The 22,809-nt window shown below is 32.7% G+C and overlaps 1 long non-coding RNA gene across 1 annotated transcript; it reads left to right on the top strand.

The window, feature by feature from the left end:
• Positions 1-16,561: 16,561 nt before the first annotated feature.
• LOC128312892 (uncharacterized) lies at positions 16,562-22,364 on the top strand. The gene is made up of 3 exons (XR_008292808.1): positions 16,562-16,639; positions 17,928-18,032; positions 22,149-22,364. It is a non-coding gene; the product is annotated as an uncharacterized LOC128312892 (long non-coding RNA).
• Positions 22,365-22,809: the final 445 nt, after the last annotated feature.

The raw sequence follows: 22,809 nt of genomic DNA, 5'->3' as shown, positions 1-22,809 counted from the left end.
TTGAACAATGGAAGATGAGAGTCAGTAGCAAAATATTCTCTTTGTGTATCAGACAGACAATTCTGAGATACACGTAGCATGGTCCTCAGGTAGTCTTAAGCAGCATTAGCTCCAGTTGCCCCCACATTAACTACATTAATGCTACAACCTAGGATTTTCTTTTGCTTCAACCATTTCACTTTCCCCAGATTCACTAATCATTTTCATTAGGATTATTGCCTAAAATAAATTATTTTAATGGAAGCCCTTCCCTTAGCTTCTGTGATTAGAGACATATAAGGTAAGAAAATCTCTTAAGGCCACCTTTGGTATATGAAAAGCTCAACTGAAAATTAGTAGAAAAGTATGTTTTAGCCACAGGTCAAAGAGAGATGCTGTATATCAAGTCATAAAATAGAAATACAACTGGAAGTTGGAATTCTCAGAAACAGATAACTTTCTACAACAAAATAAACCATCAAAATAATCAATCACATTTTGCTGAATGCATTAAAGGAACAATTGGAAGATGGGGAGCCTGGGTGGCTCAGTCAGTTAAGCATCAAACTTTGGCTCAGATCATGATCTCATGGTCCATGATTCGAGCCCCACGTCAGGCTCTGTGCTGACAGCTCAGAGGCTGGAGCCTGCTTTGGATTCTGTGTCTCCCTCTCTCTCTGCCCCCCCCCCCACTCATGCTCTGTTTTTCTCACTCTCAAAAATGAATATATGTTAGAAAAAAATAAAGACATAATTAGAAGAGACTGAAAGAGAAAAATTCTAACTAAAAACAGAAGAGCTGTAAGAAACAGGCTTTCCTCACAGCGTAGGTGTGGGTAGATGGTAAACTCTACCAAGCAATAGTTCAAAGGCAAAAGCAAGAACAACAAAGGATTAAGAACCCTGTGATATAAATCAAACAGAAACAAGTAAGCAATGTGCAATCAAGAGCTTCTTGTATACAATTTTATGCACTATAAATTAGACATTAACAGATTTTTCTGTTTCTAACAATAAACTAAATGGTATGTATTTCTACTGATTGACTCTCAAAATATGGAAAGAAATAGATGATGATTATCTGGTCAATGTATTTATAATTTTCCTGGAATGATGAGTTTATCTTCAAAATATTATTACTGAAAAATATTATTTTTATCCTTTCATAAGTTTTCTCTCTTTTAGAATTATGTGTGTATATATAATTATATATGTATATAATAATATGTATATATTATAAATATATAGAGAGACACATTCACACTTCTGCCTATATATATATAAAACATATGATATATTTAATATATACACATCTAAACATACAATACATATGGACATATTTACATATGCATATGTACATATAATATGTGTACATATTGCATAGATACACACATACATAATTATTAATGCTTACATAATTTTCTTGTAATTTGTTAAAATACTTTTTATCTTCTTTAAGACAAAGAGTACCTAGATGTGTGTGTGTTGGCATTTAAACATATAATGCAGTATCTGTAAGCCCAAATTGGTCTCATATTTTAACTGTGGTCCTATGAGACAACTGAAACCTAGAACAGTGTGTCAAATTGGGAACAATCCCAGTTAACATTGCTACAGTGACCGTGGAGGGATTTGTCACATTCTTTAATAATAACCATGACATTGTAAAATTTTCTCTTCTCAAAATACATCCTTTTTTTTTTTGTTTATTTATTTTGAGAGAGAGAGAGAGAGAGAGAGAGAGAGAGAGAGAGAAAGGAAATGTGAGTGGGGGAGGGGCAGAGAGAGAGGAGAGAGAGAATCTCAAGCAGCTCCACACTCAGTGTGGAGTCCTATGCAGGGCTAGAATTCACAAACCATGAGATCATGACCTGAGCCAAAATCGAGTCAGATGCTTAACCAGCTGAGCCACCCAGGCACCCCTCAAAATATATCCCCTTTGCATCTTTGATTTTGCTATCCTCTCTCCTGATAATGACTAGTTGACTTTCGTTCTCTCAAATCCATTCTTGCTTTTCATTCTGGGTCTAGTTTTGTATGTTGCTTTTTTTTTTTTTTTACTTCCACCAATGTCCTTCTTAGGGTCCAGTGGGAAATCAGTTCTGTGCCACTAACATTAAGGCAGCGAGTATAATGTTCCAATTTGGCAGTAAGCACTCTTGCAGTTAGTTGAGGCAAAATATCTAAATGGTACACACAAAATCAGATGGAAAGGGACAATCTGAAAAAAAAAATAAAAGAAGTAATATACAGTTAAAATATTATAAAATTTCCCTTTTCAATGATGTGCTCCTCATTTGGATAACATCAACTCTTTGATAAAGAACTTCACTATGCTAAAATCTCTCTCAGAGAAAATTGAAACAAATACCATAGGAGTACTCTCATCTTCCTACAAACAAATCCTCAAACTCACAGTATTCTTCTATTTATCCTAAGGATAGCCCTCCGTAAGACCATACATGTACCTCAATTAACACACATAACATCTCTTTCATTCCCACTCCTACTTCCATCCTGTTTACTCCATAACTTACAGTAATCTGATTTCCAATCCAATAATCCACCACTGCTGCTATCCTTTAGCTTGCTGATAACCTTACTACTGCTAAACAGAGTGACTAATTTGACACCTATTCATCTTCTTAGCAGCTCTTGCAAATTGTTACACAAAAATGCATATTTTTATCTTAGATGTAAACATACCACAATATTTTAGATTCCTCCTAATTCTGTGGCAGGATTCTGTGGATCTCCAAAAACCTACTTTTGTATCTATATGCATGATAATACCTTTTCCTTCCTTTTACTTATAAAATAATTGTGTCATTATATTTAAATTTATATTTTCTTTAAGAAGGATTTAGATAGAATTTTTTACAGACTGCAAAATGTAGTTCCTTAATTAGTGTATTTAGTTCATTTTCATTGAATGTAAAATCTGATGTATTGGTTTAAATATTTCCTCTTACTATTATTTTCCTTTGATTTTAAATTATCCCATGCTTTAGTGTTTTTTTTTTTAAGCTGGGTATTTTTCACTATTAATTGATTATTTTTATTGATCTTTATTCCTCCTAGTAGGGTTTTATATATTCACTTATTATTCTTTAAATGAGTACTATAAATTTAAATACACAGACTTAGTTTTAAGAGTCTAATATATATTGTTACTTTTACAACTTTCACGATAATACAAGAACATTAGAACACTTTAAATCCATATAACTTGTCAAGTCTCACATGCTACATGTATTTTTACTCTCTGTGTTTTTTCAAAACCCTTAAGACATCATAGGTTTTAGTCCAATCAATCCTCATTTGATAGCTACAGATTTACTCCTGATGAATTTCTGAGTTTCCATCTGTGTCAGTCTGTGTATAACATATTCCCTCAAATTCTGTTTGCCACATAACATATGCATTATACTTAATTCTTGAAAGATATTTTTACTAGGCATAGAGTTCTTATTTTGTTTTAACATGTTTATACTACCATTTTGTTTTTCCTGGTGTCTACTTTTTATATACAGAAGAATGCTGTCAGTATCATTTCCAGTCATGTGAAGATAATATATATATATTTCTCCTCTGGATGACATTAAATATTCTATTTTATTTGATTTTCTGATATTTAAAAAAAATAATTTTTATATATTCTTGAGAGAGAAAGAGAGCCAGGACATGAGTGGGGGGGGGGGCAGAAAGAGAGGGAAACTCAAAACCTGAACCAGGTTATAGGCTCCGAGCTGTCAGCACAGAGCCTGACACAGGGATTGAACTCGCAAATCAGGAGATCATGACTTCAGCCAAAGTCTAATGCTTAACCGACTGAGCCACCCAGGTGCCCCTGACTTTCAGATATTTTAGTATGATATACTTTGGAGGTATTTTCCTTCATTTATCTTACTTGGGTCTTTTAATGTTGTCTTGGAACTTTTTTTCAGTTTGGCAAAATTGTTAGTTACTTTTTCTTCCAACATTACATATATATATGTGTGTATATGCATATATATATATACATGTATATATACATGTATATATATATATATATACATATATATGTATGTGTATACGTATATATATATGCATATACACACATATATCTATGTATATTAGAAAAAAAAAGAGAAAGAATCCTCAGCCTAATTATGGGAATTCAAGATAAGAATACCAGCAGCTCAGAGGTAGAATATATATTCTTTCTTTAAGATCTCATTTTACTACACGGTCTCAAAATAAAATAATAAAATAATAAAATAAAGTTTATGCTTTTAGAATTATATTAATCTATAATTATAAAAGTACGATTTAATTCACACCATAAGCTCAATGTGTACCCTCTTTCAAGGATTTTGAAGTTACATATATACAATGATACTATTAAAACTTTAGGATTGGGGCGCCTGGGTGGCGCAGTCGATTAAGCGTCTGACTTCAGCCAGGTCACGATCTCGCGGTCCGTGAGTTCGAGCCCTGCGTCAGGCTCTGGGCTGATGGCTCAGAGCCTGGAGCCTGTTTCCGATTCTGTGTCTCCCTCTCTCTCTGCCCCTCCCCCGTTCATGCTCTGTCTCTCTCTGTCCCAAAAATAAATAAACGTTGAAAAAAAAAAAAACTTTTAGGATTCAGGAAATGACTAAGGAGAAACATTTCCTTCTGACAAAATTGTTTATGGTTACTTCTTTCTACTTTTTAATATTTATAACTCAGCAAATCATAATTATTATAACCCCCCCATATATAATAAACTACATATACATTTTTAAATCTCCATCCTTTTGATAAAACTATCCATTCCAAGTTACACTGGCCTTTTCTTCTACTTTATTCATTCTGGCCAATGCACAGTCATTTTCAATGATTAGCTCATGTACTATTCCCTCAAAGAAATCTTTACTTATGCCTATAACCACGACTGTAACCATAGACTGTTAACAAATGTCATCTCTCTGCTCTGTTAATGTTAGATACTATCATGGAAGTAACACTTTACTTATGAGAATCCACTTCTATTTCTTGTATTTAGGAGCAGAAAATATAGACTAATCCTAAAAATACTTCCTGTTGAGTGAAAAATAGATGAATTAATGATAAATTTATTACTAATTATAATTATTATTTTCATATAATTTTATATAATTTTATCATATAATATTATTAGTTAACAATATTACAGAATCTAACAGAGAAAATATTTTCCAAAAAGAAGGTGTTTTAGGGAATAGTGTAAATGCTACTAAGAAATGTGTGCAGTTGATAAATCAGACTCTCCTTTGGGATTAGAGACATCAGTTATATGTCAGAGGAACACTGACTGCTTTTCTGGAGAAATCATTGCCAAGTGAGTAACTGAGGGGTACATGGATAGAAAACATCTTTTGAGAAGGCTAGTTGTGAACCTAAGCCCACCCTAACATGATGAAGGCACAAGATTAGCTGACATTCAAGAGTCTTCATCAAGACAGAACAGAATATCAAAGATGATGATATTGAAGGAAAATATTGCTCACTTTATCACCATGTCTACAGTTAACACAACTATAAGAAATAACTAATTTTGACAATTTCCTCCATTGATTACAATTAAGATCATAGCCATTATATCCTACTCAATAGAGGAGACAGGGTCTATATAGAGAAGATAAGGAAATCAGATGAATTTGTAATAATGAAACAAAATAAATAGAGGTCAATAAAACAAAACTCAATCTACTTGTAAATGATACCAGGGAAAAAGGTTATTCTCAAGCATCTGTGAGTTCACTGGGGATTTTATATAAGAGTGGCTGTATATTAATTAGGTAAAACAATATCTTCTCTATTTGTTAAAATAGGCAACTAGTATTGGACTTGAAAAATCATCTGAGAAAAATCATAAGGCACATTGAGAAAATTACTGTTTTGTAAAGGTACGGTGACTCTAGGTGCTCTTCTTCTATTTGGCTTGATTTTCACTTTCTGTTACTTTAACACTGTATTTTAGAGCTGTGTATATTTAGACCACAAATGGCATGCTATTTTTCTGGAGTTTCCTATGCAGTCGTAGAAAAGAATGATAACAATTTATGCTTGAAAAACACTTGAAAAAAATAGTTTATTCCATCTATTTTAAATGTATTATAAGAAAAATTTTGTTTGGCATTATATAAATACTAAGTATGGTTATTTGACTAAAGCATGTACTTTTCTATTGGCTGGGCTTTTGTTGCTTAAAATATGAATCACTCTTTTGGATTATTTTGGCTCCATTTATATATGAACTACAACATTTTTTCCCCTCCCTGTACAAGAGCACATTTTTCTCTCACATAGTATTAACTCCAGTCTGCCTTGCATAATTTTCAATTGTTTAAATATCTTATGCACCCTTATGAATACTTCAAAAACCATCACAGTTTTCAACACATCTGAAAATTTAAAAAAAATGCATATTCAAATGATGTGAGAGGCCAAAGAATAAAATCCCACTAAATATAATAATTGCCTATGTAATACAGAACAATTATTTATTGTTAAATTTTCTTCATAGAGAATTTACAATAGCATTCATTTTTAAGTATATTTCAACTATTTTTTGCAGAAAATCCTTTCTATTTCTGTCCTGAACCTGTAAATTTAAATATACTTTGCTTATATATGATTCTTCACAAAAGCCATTAAGTCCCACCTCTTACACTTAAATATATGTATTTTTTTTCAATGCAGCCCTCTGCTGAATCAAGAATTGTCTATTTCCTATCTCCCTCCATACCTTAGGTTTTCTACACCTAATGCTACTCTTTAATCTGAGCTGTTAATCTAGTTGGTCTTATAGTAGGAGTTTATTTAAATACTTCCTCATACTAGGTAGGGAACTAAATGCATAAAGTTTCCAGAATACAATAGGAAGAAGATTTTTCCTGTAATCTGAAGCATTCATACTCTGATTAAATTAGGCATTTAAAGTCAATGAAAAACAGCAACAAAAAATATGGAGCTGGCTGAAAGATTCAAACACTACTCCCCCAAACCCCATAAAAACAAAAACAAAAAAACAAAAACCAAAAGTACTTTCATGCTGAATTCAGCCGATGCAGCACTAAAATTTGCAATCCTTTATGTAAGCCCTTGTTAATTACTGTAAATAATTTGGGTTTATTCTAAACTATACCATTCTTTCCTTCCTGGAAATATGTATGTTTGGGGGGGAGGGTGATATATGCCTTAAATTTAAAGAAGAATTTTTTTTAACGTTTATTTATTTTTGAGACAGAGAGACAGAGCATGAACAGGGGAGGGTCAGAGAGAGAGGGAGACACAGAATCTGAAACAGGCTCCAGGCTCTGAGCTGTCAGCACAGAGCCCGACACAGAGCTCGAACTCACGGATGGCAAGATCATGACCTGAGCCGAAGTCAGATGTTTAACCGACTGAGCCACCCAGGCGCCCCGCCTTAAATTTTTTTTTTTTAAATCACCCCTTACTTTCATAAAGAATTGAGATTTTCCTTACTTCTGAAAAAAAATTGAAAACATGATCCAAGCCTGGCCTCCAACCAGATATCTACCCGTGCTAGTTAGTGATTCTGAAGAAAAACCTACTTGTTAATCACTTCACTAGCATCTAGTCAGAAGAATATCTTTATCATTTTAATTTTTTTCCAAGAAGTTTTCATTGAGCATTTTCTCCTTCCCAAATTCTGTAACTGAAACTGAATATACAATAATAAACAAAATGCAAATGTCTTTCATGAAATTTAAAGCCTGTAAAAAAGATAGCATGCAATAATCAAATAGATACACATATATGTAATTACTTCCAAATATAATAGAGTTTGAAGTTCTGATAAGTGTTTCAAAAAAGTGACAAAGGAGCATTTCACTATCCTGATTAGATTCTGCGATTGCATTCTGTGTTCAGATCACACAATCCCAAGTCCTTAAGGGATTTTAGACCTGTTTCATCTGTCCTTTTCCATTTTGTAGCCTTCATATTTTACCACGACGTAGTCTCTTACTTTATACGTTTTGGTTACAACAGATTTTTCGGGAGGAGTGAATAATCTCTGATTGCATTCCCACTCCCACAACCCCCAAACAGGCACAAAGAAACAGACATATGCAGAGATTTTTGTAGCTGAAATAAATTGACCAGTTAGGTCTTTGCTTCAATGTTACTTTCCTTTCCTAGTATTTTCTTGGCTCCCCAGAGTAGCTTAAGTACACCAATTTAAATTCATTTGCAACTTTGCATTCCTTTTTAGATAGAACTTACAAGAATAGTAACTAATTGAACATTTATGTAATTATGTTCTAAGGAACATCTGAAACTATACTGCATGTTTTGTGATTAAATGAAGTATACTTCTTGTATCTAGCATGGCCCTTGGCAATAGCTAGAATTTCTAATGAATAAAATAATTTATAATAACTCTGCTTAAGAAGGTTGCTGATGAATCACTGTGACCAACAGGTTTTCTCTATCAGAAATTGGCTAATGACATATTGCCATGGTCAAGTAGTTAGTGCCAGGAATCTAAACTCAAAGGAAATTTTGAAATAAGGGGAGCTCATAAAGCAGTAAGTACCAAATGTGTCAAAAGGTAGACAAAAACAATTTGAGTAAGCATAAATCAAAAATACATAGGAGAAATGATCTGTGTCTTGATCTGGGTGCTGATCCATAATGTGTTTATTTTGTGATGTTACATAGAGCCGCATCCTTGTAAAGTGTGAATGTATATTTAATTAGAATGTGTGTGTATTTGTGGATATGAAAAAGAAACAGCTAGGTGGCTTTTTGACTGGGTCAGTACAGACAGGCAGATTCAGAGAATGTTATGTTTTGTCATAATGGAACAGGAACAATCAACTAAAGATGAGGAAGGAGGATAGCTTGTCAGCTGTTGCTTGCTGGATCCTAAAACATGTCTTGATGCCAGGCTTTGCCCTATTCTGGGAATCCAGCCCTATAGTTCATCCTGAACTTCTGTGAGATTCTTGGTTTTATTATGTTCATATATGACATCATGGCATCTTAACTGTATAAATTAGTTAAACAATAACCTTACATAAGAATAAAAAATAACAAAAACAAATAAAACTTTAAAAATAGTAAAATAAATAATAAAAATAAATAGTAACCTTAGAATAAACTTTCCTTTCCTTATAATTTGGGGATGGAAATGTCTTTTTTCACAAAAAGCTGTTCCTTTAAATACTGATAACATCTACCACCATTATTTTCTTAGTTATACAAAACCCGTGAGTAATACATGTGAAAACCTGAATACATAAAATCTTATTCTGCAATCCAAAAATTTATTTGCCTAAAATTTTACATCATTTTCTTTAAAAAGTTCAGGGTAGAAAAGGTTTCAAAGTTCCCTTTGGTTGACATCTACTATACTTTTATTTAGAATGTTGAACTTGCTACTGAAAATCAAAATTGTATTTTGATGTAAAATTAGTGGAATGTAATGGCCAAGGGAAATATAATTCTTAAGTGAGGCTAATTTTAGAAACTGGGTTTATAACAGTGTTTTAAATTTCATTTTCTTAAAATAATAGCAAACATCTTTAGAACCCACTACTAGAACAACAAAAAACTGTGCTTTAAAATTTCTTTGAACATAGAAATCTTTAGATACACACTATGACACTCATTTAGTTCATTATTTTTATGTGCTTCAAGATAGTAAATATCTAATTTAAAAAATAGACATTTCCTACTGAGAACAAACTGAGGGTTGATGGGGGGGTGGGAGGGAGGGGAGGGTGGGTGATGGGTATTGAGGAGGGCACCTTTGGGATGAGCACTGGGTGTTGTATGGAAACCAATTTGACAATAAACTTCATATATTGAAAAAAAAATAGACGTTTCCTAAATGTATTTGGCTCAATTTATTGACTTGAAATAGTAAATTCTATAGGAATAACAAATGACCTAAAGATTAAGCTTAAGTTGGACATGGTAAGCCGCCTATCTTTGAGTTCAATATTAATGAGATGACACAACTCATATTTATAGGACTTTTGCAATACATTTCATCTTATTGACAAGCTGTTATTTGGAGACTATTTACTTAGATCACTCCCTGATGAAAAAGAAAAAAAAGACAAGTTGATTTTCAATCATGTTGGGGAAATTTATAATACAAATATCTAGATCAAAATATTTCTCTTTTCTCATTAGCTTTTCAAAGGTGTTTTACATGTCATATATGCTTGGTTTAATATCTTATGTTACAGATTTACTTGTCATGAAAGTTCCAAAGATTGATGATCATACAAAAATATAAATAATTTAACTGTTTTCTTGTGTTTCATTTGATTTTAACAACATTTTTCAAAGACAGGAATAAGAAATATCTGAAGCAAGTTAGGGTTGAAACAGAATGAAAGCCTTCCAGATAGAAGCGTGGAGGGCTGGATTTCTTCATAAATAATTCATGGATAGGGGCTTATTGCACACTTTGTGGGACTTGCATGAACTTGTTCTATCTACCAGAGAAAGCTATTTCCTCAGTACAGTTAAACTAGTAAGGTTAGACCAGAGGACATAAAGGAATTTCCCAAAATAATTCCCTCACTTTCAGAAAGGTGTTTATCCAGTGGGAATTTCCAAATCACAATCTCCTTTTGCTAAAGTTAAAACATTCAAGAAGCAAAGCATTCAAAGAATAATTTTTTGTTGGGAAAAAAAAAGAAAACATTTCTAAAAGTAATTAAATTCATTACATTGTTGTTTAATGAAATTCTGGGCTGGGCATACAGAGGCTAGAGCTAGGCCAAAGACTGAAACACTCAAGAAGCAGGGCTCAATTCATGCTGGATTAGTACCCTGCAACTAGACATAGGTCACTAACTCTGATTCTAAAACTTATTACATGATTTGGGATATATTAAAATCATAACATGTCAATCATTCATGACACAGATTAAAAATATTTATTCTACTAGAATGTCTGCTAATCAGCATAAAAAACATGCTCTCAGTTTGCAAATGTCATTAAATCAGTCCAAGTTAACCACAGAGGTGCCACTCTATGGACAGTGCTGAATTCAATGGGATCAGATATATTGTTTGGAAAAATAAATAAATAAGAAAGAAAAAGTAGGTGTTAAAACACCAGGTTAAGCCTGTTTTCCTTAGTTTTGCTAGATCTGGGGATTCAAAACTACAAAATAACCAGTGACAAAATATAAAAATATATTCCCTAAGTCAAATAAAGAGGTAGAATAGACTGACATTATGTTTTGCACCTGATAGGCAACCAAGAAATATCAGTTGAAGGAATGAATGATGATTAAAAATCTCTTGTATTTAAAATAGTCACAAGATACCAGGGTAATCTCAAAATCATATTCCAGAGATATCAGGATTCCTGGGATTATAAGTGTAAGACTACAGTGACAGGAGGCAAAATTCCCATGCTGCTGACAAATCAGTTGAAGATATTCCCTCATCTCATTTTAAGGTTATTTTTAATTTTACTAAGTTCAGTTTCCATAAAATTTAGCAACAGTATTATACATTGCCTTGGCACATTCTAACTGAACCCCAGTTCCATCATTTTTAATGACACCTAAATTCTGTGGGAATATATTTGTTAGTTTTTTGGCGTACTTATTTCTTTACTGTATCATGAAGATAAAATCATTTATCTTGCCTACCTCACAAAATTATTATGAGAATCGTATGATGTATCATGTTTACAAGTCTATGGTAAACTGAATTTTATTATTTTGTACATTATGAAAAACTCGTATAATAGAAGTCGCACAGGTATGCATATGCAAATGTCTATTTACAAAATATACAGAAATGTACATATTTAAAAGATATATATAATCAAATGTTACAACAAACATACATTGTATATCTCTACCTTTTAAATTAAAATTTATAAGTCAAAAATTAATTTAAAAAATGAAATGCTTTATATTTTTATTATAAATAAGTATAATTTAGAATATTTGCTTCAAGGTAAAGAGATACAGTAGTGTATATGAATGGTGGACTTTTTAAATGTGTTCTCTTTAGAGATATGTTTTCTTTTTTTATACTGCTGAGTTTTATGATGATAAAAATAATGATATTAAAATTTTTGTCAGAAGTAAATATGTATTTGTCAGATTGTTATTTAATGTTATGATATATGCTAGATAAATTTTGTGCCATTTGGGCAAAGCAGACTCCAGAGTGCCTTGGACTTACGGGATTTCTTAATTCTCGGGGATGTTTGAAGATGTAATTAGAAACCCTGGGATGGGTTTATGTAATCATGTTACATCCAGGTAACAAATGGGAATCTGATATATGCAGATTTATCTGAGGGGCTGAGGTGTCATACATTAAGGACTAAAAAAAAATAAGATACCAAAATAAACTTACATAAATGAGGGGGTTTTCTAGCATTTAGACAAGCCATAACTTCAGGGACTAGATATTAAGAACAGAGGCAGGTGAGCAATAGAATCACTTGAGTGCAAGATGCCAAGAGCAGTGGATATAATTCTGTAGCATCTCTGATCATGAGTTGTGTGGAAAGTAGGTCTAAATATAAAATTCTTTATAATTGAGTGGCATTCTAACATTTTGTAATATTATATTAACATGACAAAATTATACTTAACAGAAAGTAACCAGAAGTACGCAACAGTTCTGGAATTAAATGAATTATATTACAAGTACATATGTATTTTATTTAGTAACTTAGAAAAGGTATCCATAGGATATATTCAAAATGCTTAACAATGATCATGTGAAAAGAAATTTGTTTTTTAAATATTATGTAGGAATATATTTTGCCCAAATTCTTTCCCTGCAGTGTTACATAAAACAATTTCTAAGACTGTTTTCTTAGTTAAGTATGTTTATTAGTTTTTTTATTGGTATGTACCATATTACCACAAACTTAGCATCTTAAATCAAGTAACATATATTATCTTACAATTTCTGTGGATCAGGAGTCTGGGTACAGCTTAACTGGTTCTTGTACAAAGTTGACAATCAATGTGTTATCCAGAACTGAGTTTCTCATGAATACTTGACCAGGGATGGATCCTTCTCTAAGTGTATTCAGGCTGTTAGCAGAATTATAGTTGTAGGATGAGATTGCTACATCCAGCTAGCTATTGTCTAGGGTATTTGAGCAATTAAACGCTTCCTGCAGCTCCTCACCATGTGGTGCCCAACCCCCCCCCAGGTCCTTTCACACCATGCCTGCTTACTTCTTCAAAGCCAGTGAAGGAGAAAGTTTTTAGCTTGAATCTGCTCTGAAATGGAATCTTATTGAAAAATGATGTAATCATGGGAGTAATCTTCCATGATGTTTGCCATATTCTTCAGGCTACAAACAAGTTACATTTCATGCCCACACTCCAGGACAGGGAATTATACAAAGACATGAGCGCCAGAAAGCAAGATCATTTAGGAGTCTTTTTAAGGTTTGCCCATCACAGTTGTGAACTATCAAGTGATATAATTTGACTCTTCTTATTTCACTTACTTTATTGTGGTCGATCTGAATTGCTGATTAAATAAATTTTTATATTTCAGTTAAAGTACAAAGCCCTAAAAGAAGCACCATCAGCCATTTAAAATGTGGAAGTCCTAGGAAAATGCAAATATACTTTATACCATCCAAACAAGATAGATTTTCAAAATGAAAATGAAGACAGTGTTGTTCTGAAAAATTTTTAGGGCAAAATTTTGACTTACAACAACTGTTTAATAAGATAATTGCATTGTAATAAATGTTCATGCAGAAAGCAAATATTCTATTTAAATTTTAGGGTTCCCATGTGACTTGATTTCAATCTCCTGAAAAAAAAGAACTTTTAAAAAAAGTTACTTACTTTTGTACTATAAAAAAAGACCTTATTTTAGGTCTAGAGTAAAAGGGATACATAAGTCTTTAAAAATAATTATCTTTGCCTTTAATTTCTAGATTGGGTTTTAAATGCCATCTACTTTGTACAAATTAATAAGAAAGAATAGTGTTTTTTAAAGTTAATCTCACTGTGTTATTCCATTAAGGAATTTAAAAGAAAATAATAATATTTGAAACAAGCCTTATGCTTTTAAAAGTTCTAAGAGTATCTTTATGTAAACATTTTGTTGAACTATATAAAATTGCTAACTTTACAGTACAAAAACCACTAATTTTATATGGTTAAACTAATATCATGTTCATATATGTGTATGTATATAAATATATGCATATATAATGTGTATATATGTTTGTTTAAATTAGGTCAACTGCGTAATGATTTCACAAATGATATAAAATAGAAGGATAAATAGATACATGTTCCTATTACTTTGTGAAAATACAGTGTATGTGTATGTGTGCTTTCCTTGTGTCTTTTTCTTTTTTATGAAAAAAAAAATGTATCCAGAAAAAGATACTTCTAAAATTCTTTATTTTAGTAACATAGTTCATCTACTCTCTTTTAATTTAAATTTATCATGGTAATTAGAAGTCTTTTCAGGCTCTGGATATCCTAATTAGTGGCAATCACAGATGTGATATACTTCTAGTAGCAATAAGAAAAATTAAATTGAATGACAAATATCACCCTAGTTACTCACACCACCTCCAATCATGCCTAACTAGGAGCAAGAGAAAGGGCAGACAGAATTAAGAAAACGAATCAGGCTTTATGGCAGCTGCTGTCTCTTCAAGTGCTCATGTACAAAATAAAAGCGCACAAAATACCAGTGGGAGGGGATAAAAAGATTTTCTCATGAGAGTCTCTCTTCTTACTTTGAAGTTCCTCATGATATGGAAGATAGGATGAACTACAGAGGACATCAGATAGCCTCCTTTTTGTTCTAGGATCTCTGAGACTTATCTAGTCATTAAGGGGCAAAAATATATCTTTGAAAGTCAAGCATTATTTGGGAAAGTTAGAATTTTACTCATGTCATAAACATGCCATGGACTGATTATTGAAACTCCATGAGTTCTGACTTCCTAATCATGACAATTCCTGTATGACAGAAATATGTATACAAAACACTTGGCATAAGGTAAGCACCCTGAAACAGAACTATCAATAATACGAGGACTGCATTTTCTTCTTAAATTTTCAGGTGAGCTTATTAAAAAGTAAATCTTTCCTGTATAGTTCTTATTGTTCCCACCAGGTCCAAATATTCTGAGAGTCATAATTCCAAAATAGAAGTTGGCTTGCAGCTTTAGAATTCTATGGAAATCTTTATTCTTCATTTGTTTGTTTTTATGTACATTTCACAGACTCACTTCCAGTGATTCCTATATTAAAGATGAAACTCAGGAATCATTGTCATTTAAAAATATTTCCCAGGTTATTCCAATGTGCCTCCATATTTTGAACCTACTGCTCTGACACCTACTGTGTCTTTATACCTTATGTACATGCTGATAAGCATGTGTTTCTTATCAGATTCACCAGAATGAATTCTAACTGTCCCACTCCATGCACATATGGTGGCAAGTAGATGTGTCCTTCACTTTGTGAACAATCATCATCTATCACTGATGTCTTTCTAAACATTTGCCCCAAATCTACCAATATCTTACTTCAGCCACAGAGTTAATTAGCATGCATTATATCAATTTTGTCACTGCACACTTTGGTGAATGGCATGAAAACTGGCAGAATCTCTAACTGAAGATAAAAGAATATATGAATATATGTAAAAATATTCCGAGTGTAAGTGTAAGTGTAATGTGCATGTGAAAAGAAGAAGCTGAAAAAGAAAATTGGGAGAACAAATTCTAGTGGATTAGCCCTAAAAGATTTAGCATAAACAAAAGACATGACTCTTGACATTAGGAAAAACCAAATGTAAATAGGTTTACAATTGAAGGTACTTCATATTATTTTCAAAAATAATAATCATCATAAATCTTTCAGGGTATCTCTAGAGTCTCATGTTAGTCCAGAGAAGAGTATGAGCAATCGTTGACACACCATTTCATTTGTCTTTGCCATGTTTCTCTAAAAATTGAGCAATTGGTGTCACCTATATAATTGGATGCTACCAATTTGGCAAGCAATCTCTAAGCACCACAGACTGTTTAAAAACTGATCAAAATTAAAACATGATGGCTATATCTGATAAACCTATACATATTTACCTTTAATCCTTTCCCTCTTTTTTTTTTGAATAAGTGGTATGTTATGTTGATTTTTTTCCTTAGATGTATATCTGAATCTTGAAATCAGGCAAATATATAGACATTCAAAATTCATGCCTAATTCATAAACAATTAGACATTGTTTCTAATTATCACTACAGTCTTCATTATATTAATTCTTTATCTTCACATGTACTCCTATGCATTACACAATGATCTCTGTTAGCATACTGGCATCTGTTTAAAGACTTCAGTGCAATTTCCATATCAAATAGGCATTTATCTTTAACTTGTTTTTAATCTGGATAGTTTTTCCCTCTGAAATACTAAAATACACTAAAATAAAAATTAAGACATTTAATAAAAGAAAAATATAAATTATTCAGAAATGCAACACAAAACATTTTACTTAGTGACTAACCTATGAAATATGTGATAAAAATTAAAAATGAGTAAGATATAATGTCTTTCTAAGGAAAATTGTAATTTACTGAGAGCATGAACTATTCACAAATAAGAATACAAGACGGAATGCATTCTGCAGAGGAGGTACGTGCATAGCAATAAGAAAACACTGAAGATTGAGAATGTGAATGTGGTAGGAAAGATCGGAAAGGAGAATAAAAAGCAGGCAAATGTTAAACGTGGCTCTAAAGCTTAGCCTCGAAAGGAGGGTTAGATATTTTCCAGGGAAGAGAGCTGCTGGAGATGAAACTGAGTCAGATGAGGTCAGATTAGAGGGAATAATATTGACTCTTCTTCTGTAATCAATGGGGAATTCTTTAAGATGTTTAAATAGAAATGTGGAACATTACGTTGGTAGTAATATTTGCAACTCACTGCACACATGGAAGATTAGGGAGGAGAGAGAAACTAGATTTTAAATTTATTATTTGAGTTCAGATAAGAAAAAAATAAACACTTGGATTTGCATAATGGGGGTAGGAAGCATGGAATGAGGGTGAAAAAAACTTGAAAAAATGCAGAGCATTCAGTGGTGTTCAAGATATAGAGAGTGAAGTAAGACAAAGTATAAAGATGTCTTCACATTGCTTAGGCCCCAAACCTGGGCTTGCTAAGTGGCCACGTTCCTGCCTAAGACATTAACAGATAGACAGAAGGGCACAGTTTAAACTGAACTTCAAGGAAAAGATGATTTAGATTTTGGATATGTTGGATCATTAAAGCATCTAGGACATCTTTATGAATATGTTCAATAGGTACTGAAATATAATGGTAGGAATATTGGAAAATAATTAACACTATAGAGTACAATCATGAATAATTTAAACAATGGTAATAATGGTAAATAATTATGAAATTTATTCTGATCCAGAATTGACCTGAGTTAAAGACAGAATGACAGTGAAATACTAAACTTTTTCTTAAACAGAAAGCCTTTAACTTGGCCCACACTTGAGCTCACATATTCTATGTTTTTTAAAAAGAATAGTTCCTCGGATTGCCAAGGAAGGGCTTCTGATATTAAAAGAAGCAAGTTGGCCAAAGGAATATTTATTTCATTTCCTTGTTTTGGTCAATGGCTATATTTAAACACACACATACTGCAAAGACACAGGCGGTAAAAGAAGCAATTACACATCAAAGCGAGTGAGAATCATTGAGAGAAACTAAATGTGAAGACTACTGGAAAAAATAAGATCCAGGGCAAAAGTGAGACTTAAAGGCTTTGTAGGGATCTTCATGGTATTGTTATTATCTGAAACGTGGATACAATTTCTCATGCACATCAGCATCCCCTCTGACCTCATCTTCCCATTTCTCTTTTGATCACTATGGCCAAACTATCTGCCTCCACTCTGCTTCTCACAAAAAGCAGTCACGTTCCTGCCCCAGGGATTTTTCACTGGCCTTCTCTCTGCCTGAATATTTTCCCCTGCATGGATCATTCCAAGTCTTTCAGCAAATGCCACCTTCTTAGGTAAGTCAGTTAATTTAAAATTGCAAAGCCAATGCCCATAGCAATCTCCTTGCTTTTATTCTCTTTACTCTTCTCTAACATACTATAAAATTGATTTAATTTGATTTTACTTTTTACTAATTTTCTTTCTTCTCTTACTGGAACAGAGGATTTCTTTCACTTGATGCATCTCCAAAACTTAGGGCAATATCTGTTACATAGCAAGGCTCAATAAATAATTATGAAGTTACAGATTTTTTTTAAATGTGGACATTTGAAAGCAATCTGGTGGTATTTAATGAAATGTCATTTACTACTTTGAATTAGCTGGCCTCATCCAAAGCCAGAAGAAAGTGCAGTTTTGTATTCTATATGGGCATGTTCTTCAGGCCACTGCTTATTTTAATAGAGATAATCAAACCTTAATAAGGCAGCTAGTACAATGGATGGCAAGCCACCTATTGCATCTTCTCTGAAAACTATCTATTGGTATAATCCCTTGGTAGTGGCTGCTTGGATATATGTTGTATTTACTTGAAGTCAGGTTCATGTTAAGCTTCATGCAAGCAAAATGATCGTGCAAGAGAACAAGCAGTCACTGAAGAAATGAAGAGGAATGAGAAAAACACAGTTTACCTAGCTCACTATACTCCTGTCACACTGGTTTCCTCTCAGTCCTAGAAACTGTTAAATTCTTCCCCTCTCAGAGCCTTTATTGTTATCATACAGGAAGATTTGCCCTTCAAGTCTCCTTATGCTTGACTCTCTCCTCACCTTGCATGTTTCTGCATGTAAGACATAAATATAGCCTTTCCCAGGGAGGCTTTTCTCTAAACACTGTCAGGGCCTTGCCCTTTGGTTTTCTTCATCAAAACCCCTAATATTTATTTCTTGGCATTGATGGCAATTTTTATTTATTTAAAGAATTTATTTCTTTAAATAATTTTCTCTTTTCCTTACTAGAGTGTGCTTTCAATAATAACAGAGTCACCATGTGTCATCTTCTCTATCACAGAGCTATCAAATAGTACAGTATGTGGTACATCTGTATAACAGTTTAATAAATATTGGGCAATTAATAATTAACGGAATGGCATAAAATGAAACATTGAGATTAAGCTTCTGAGTATGGGGTACTTTTGCTTTTATACTTATAATCTCAAACTGACTTAAGTTTTAAATGGTTTTAGAAGAGTCATTCTTCTAGGTGTATGGGGAAGGAAACACATTAGATATATTAAAATAATTATTGGGTTCACAAAAAATGCTTATCTGAACATTCCAGATTTAAGTCACTATTCAGCACACATTACTGGTAAATACCATATTTCTGTGCTTGACCTTATAAATACAGCGGACAACACTTCCAGGGAGACACTGCTTTCACTGATTCAAATCCAAGGCTATCCAAGACCTGATATACCTTGAGTATTCAAGGTATGTCAATGAAAATATCAATAGAAAAATAAAATCAAGAATCAAATATAATTCCTGATGGATTTCTCCCAATTACAGCTTATTTCTGACTCACAGAAATTCTTTCTCCATTTATAGGCAAGTTTTGTCTTCACTTTATGGGATTTTGGGGCAAAATTTCTGAAATTTTTGCACCTAAAGATGAAATATGGTTTGTCTTTAAACACAGTTGAAATAACCAAAAGTAAACAATAACAACAAAAAAAGAAAAATTAATACCACACAGTTTCTTCTTGCATTCAGATGACTTCTGATAGAATGGAGAATGATTTCCTTGAGATAATTCATTCATCCATTTATCACTTCATTTGTTCGTTCCATATATATGTGTGTGTGTGTGTGTGTGTGTGTGTGTGTGTGTGTGTATACATATATATATATATATACACACACACACATATATATATATATATATATATATATATATATATATATGCTTTCTTAATATATTCTTTGTACCACATGCTGAACTATGATGGGAAACAGATAAAGATAAAGGTAATTATTTTTATTTAGCAATAAATTAAGAATGTGGTGAGGGGCTTTAAATTGTTTATGGACAGAGGAGAGAGAATGAACTAGGAACACCTATAACTGAGATATCAAAACTGCACTGTTTTAGAGTGCTTAAAAAGAGAATTTAATAATACGGATCCTGTCTATTAAAAATATTTATATTTTATTCATCATTGATTTTATGCATTACTTTTGTTCTTTTTTCAAATATTTCCCTAAAACATCACTATTTTTTTTTTGAGGGAAAGAGAGAAAGAGTGCAGGCAGAGGAGGGATGGTAAGAAAGAGAGAGAATTCCAAGCTGGCTTCAAGCTCAGCATGGGGCCAGACACAAGGCTCCATCATATGACATTATGTCCTAAGCCAAAAATCAAGAGTCAGGCACCTAACTGACTGAGACACCCAGGTGCCCAGGCAACCCTAAAACATCATTATCTTAATTGATATTAGTGTGTGTGTTTGTGTGTGTGTGTATTCTCTTAAATTTTGTAATACAATTGCCTCATTCATCTCACTTTAGTACAAGGAAGGAAGGACGGAAGGAAGGGAGGGAAGGAGGGAGGGATACAAAGAGAGAAGGAGAAAGAAAATGTTAAGATGAAATAATATAAGGATAGCAGTTGTAGTGGGTTGAATTGTGTCCCCACAATCATCCCAGAAACTGTGAATATATATGATCCTATTTAGAAAAAGTTTTTGCTGATATAATTAGGTTAATAACCATGAAATGAGATCCTCTTGGATTATCCATGTAGGCCCTAAATCCAATGATAAGTGTCCTTACAGCAGATACACAGATGGGCAGCACCTAGAGACAGAGGAGAAGGCCATGTAGAAATTGAGGTACAGGAGTTATATAATACATGGAACCACCAGAAATTGGAAGAGGCAAGGAAGGGCTCCCTAGAGCCTTTGGAGGGATTGTGAAACTCCAGAATTGTGGGAGTACAAATGTTTCTCATTTCTAAGCCACCAAGTTTGTTGATAATTTGTTACAGAAGCTCTAGGAAACAAATTCAGTGGTGAAAAATGTACCAGGCACTATAAGACCATAGAGCAGGAAGTAATCAATTCTATTGAGAGAGTCAAGAAATACAAAGTAGTTATGGGGGTGCCTGCTTGGCTTAGTTGGTAAAGCATGCAACTCTTGATCTTGGGATTATGAGTTTGAGCCCAATGCTGGGTGTTGAGATTACTTAAAAATAAAATCTTTCTAGGGGAACCTGGGTGGCTCAGTTGGTTGAGCATCTGACTTTGGCTCAGGTTATGATCTGGTTGTGAGTTCAAGCTCCATGTCACGCTCTGTGCTGACAGCTCAGAGCCTGGAGCCTGCTTCAGATTCTGTGTTTCCTCTCTCTCTGCCCCTCCCATGCTCACGCTCTGTTTCTCTTTCTCTCTCTCTCAGAAATAAATATTAAAAAATAAATTTAAAAAATAAGTAAAAATATTCTCAAAAAAAGAGACATATATAGCAGTTATAAAAATAGAGCTACCGAAATGTATCTTTAGGCTTATTATCACTTGAATAGTTGTATATAATAAGTGGGGGCAGTATACAGAATTCCAGGAAAAGGAAACACCAAGATTTGAAAAAAAGAATTGTTTAGGCCATGGTTGTATACACAACCATGGGTTTATTTGTTAAAAATGAGTTTGGAGAGAGTTTATTAATAATATATAAGTATAATAACCTGTATTTCATGTTATACAAGTTTATGACATTTGGAGTTCATGAGTCTGGTTGAAATTTTTGTCTTACATAGTATATAATTAAAGTATTATATATTGAGTTTCTTCTCAGTAAGTAAGGAAAATGAGAAGATACTAAGCATTCACTTATATTTCAAACATATTAATGATACAATATGATTAAAAACTGATGGAATCCCCAAAAGGACCAAATATTATTATTAGCAATATTCAGAATAGATTTGACACCAAATGTTTTATTCTAAACATTACAAAATTATACATTCAATTATTATATGGCCAGTGTGTGTGTGTACATGTATACATATGCACATATGTATATACATGTATATATATTGCTATTGAGGCATTTCTAATATGCTGTCTTTTTTGTCTAAGTTCTGCTCTTTGATATTTTTGATAGGTTGAGGTTTTCTGTTTTGTTTGTTTAATTAGGTAAAGTCATGGAAAATGAAGAATGGATTAAGCATGGTGCTTGCTGAAAGCAAATGTGTTTTTAGCTGTTATGAAACAAAATGAGATCTATAAATACCAGTAATCTATAGAATGTATACCACTAGAAAATGTTTGTTTTTTGTGTTGTTATTTCTTTATTAATGGTAAAAATAATACAGGGATGACAAATGCCTTTCATTTTGAAAAATATATATAATTAAAACCTGAAACTTTGTAGAACTTCATTTATTTCAGACATGAGTTTCCCAGAAGGATTTCAGGTTCTCAGAAAACTCGGACCTAGGGAGCATATTCCAAGAATAGCTGTTACATCTGTAGAACAATCTGCTAGTGAATTTTAACTTCTATCTTGAAATTAATATATACCTAAATTGGACTGATTTCAAATTAGTGCATACAAAGATATAATATATACTTCCTATCAATTTTTCCCCAGTGATTCCTTTTCTGTCATGTATTCTTTAGTTATTTCATATTTCTGCTTTTTTGTTTTCTCTAACTAGGTTGCAACGTATTATGCCAGGGCAATTATCAAAAATGAAAACTACCTAGCAAGTCTTCCCTTTAGGATTAAAAACAAACAAAAACTAAAAAATGCTGTCAGGAAACCAAGATTTTAGGTAGCAATATTTCCACAACA

This window comes from Acinonyx jubatus, chromosome F2 (genome assembly GCF_027475565.1).
Source record: "Acinonyx jubatus isolate Ajub_Pintada_27869175 chromosome F2, VMU_Ajub_asm_v1.0, whole genome shotgun sequence".
Lineage (NCBI taxonomy): Eukaryota > Metazoa > Chordata > Mammalia > Carnivora > Felidae > Acinonyx > Acinonyx jubatus.
This window is presented reverse-complemented; position numbering and strand designations above follow the sequence as displayed.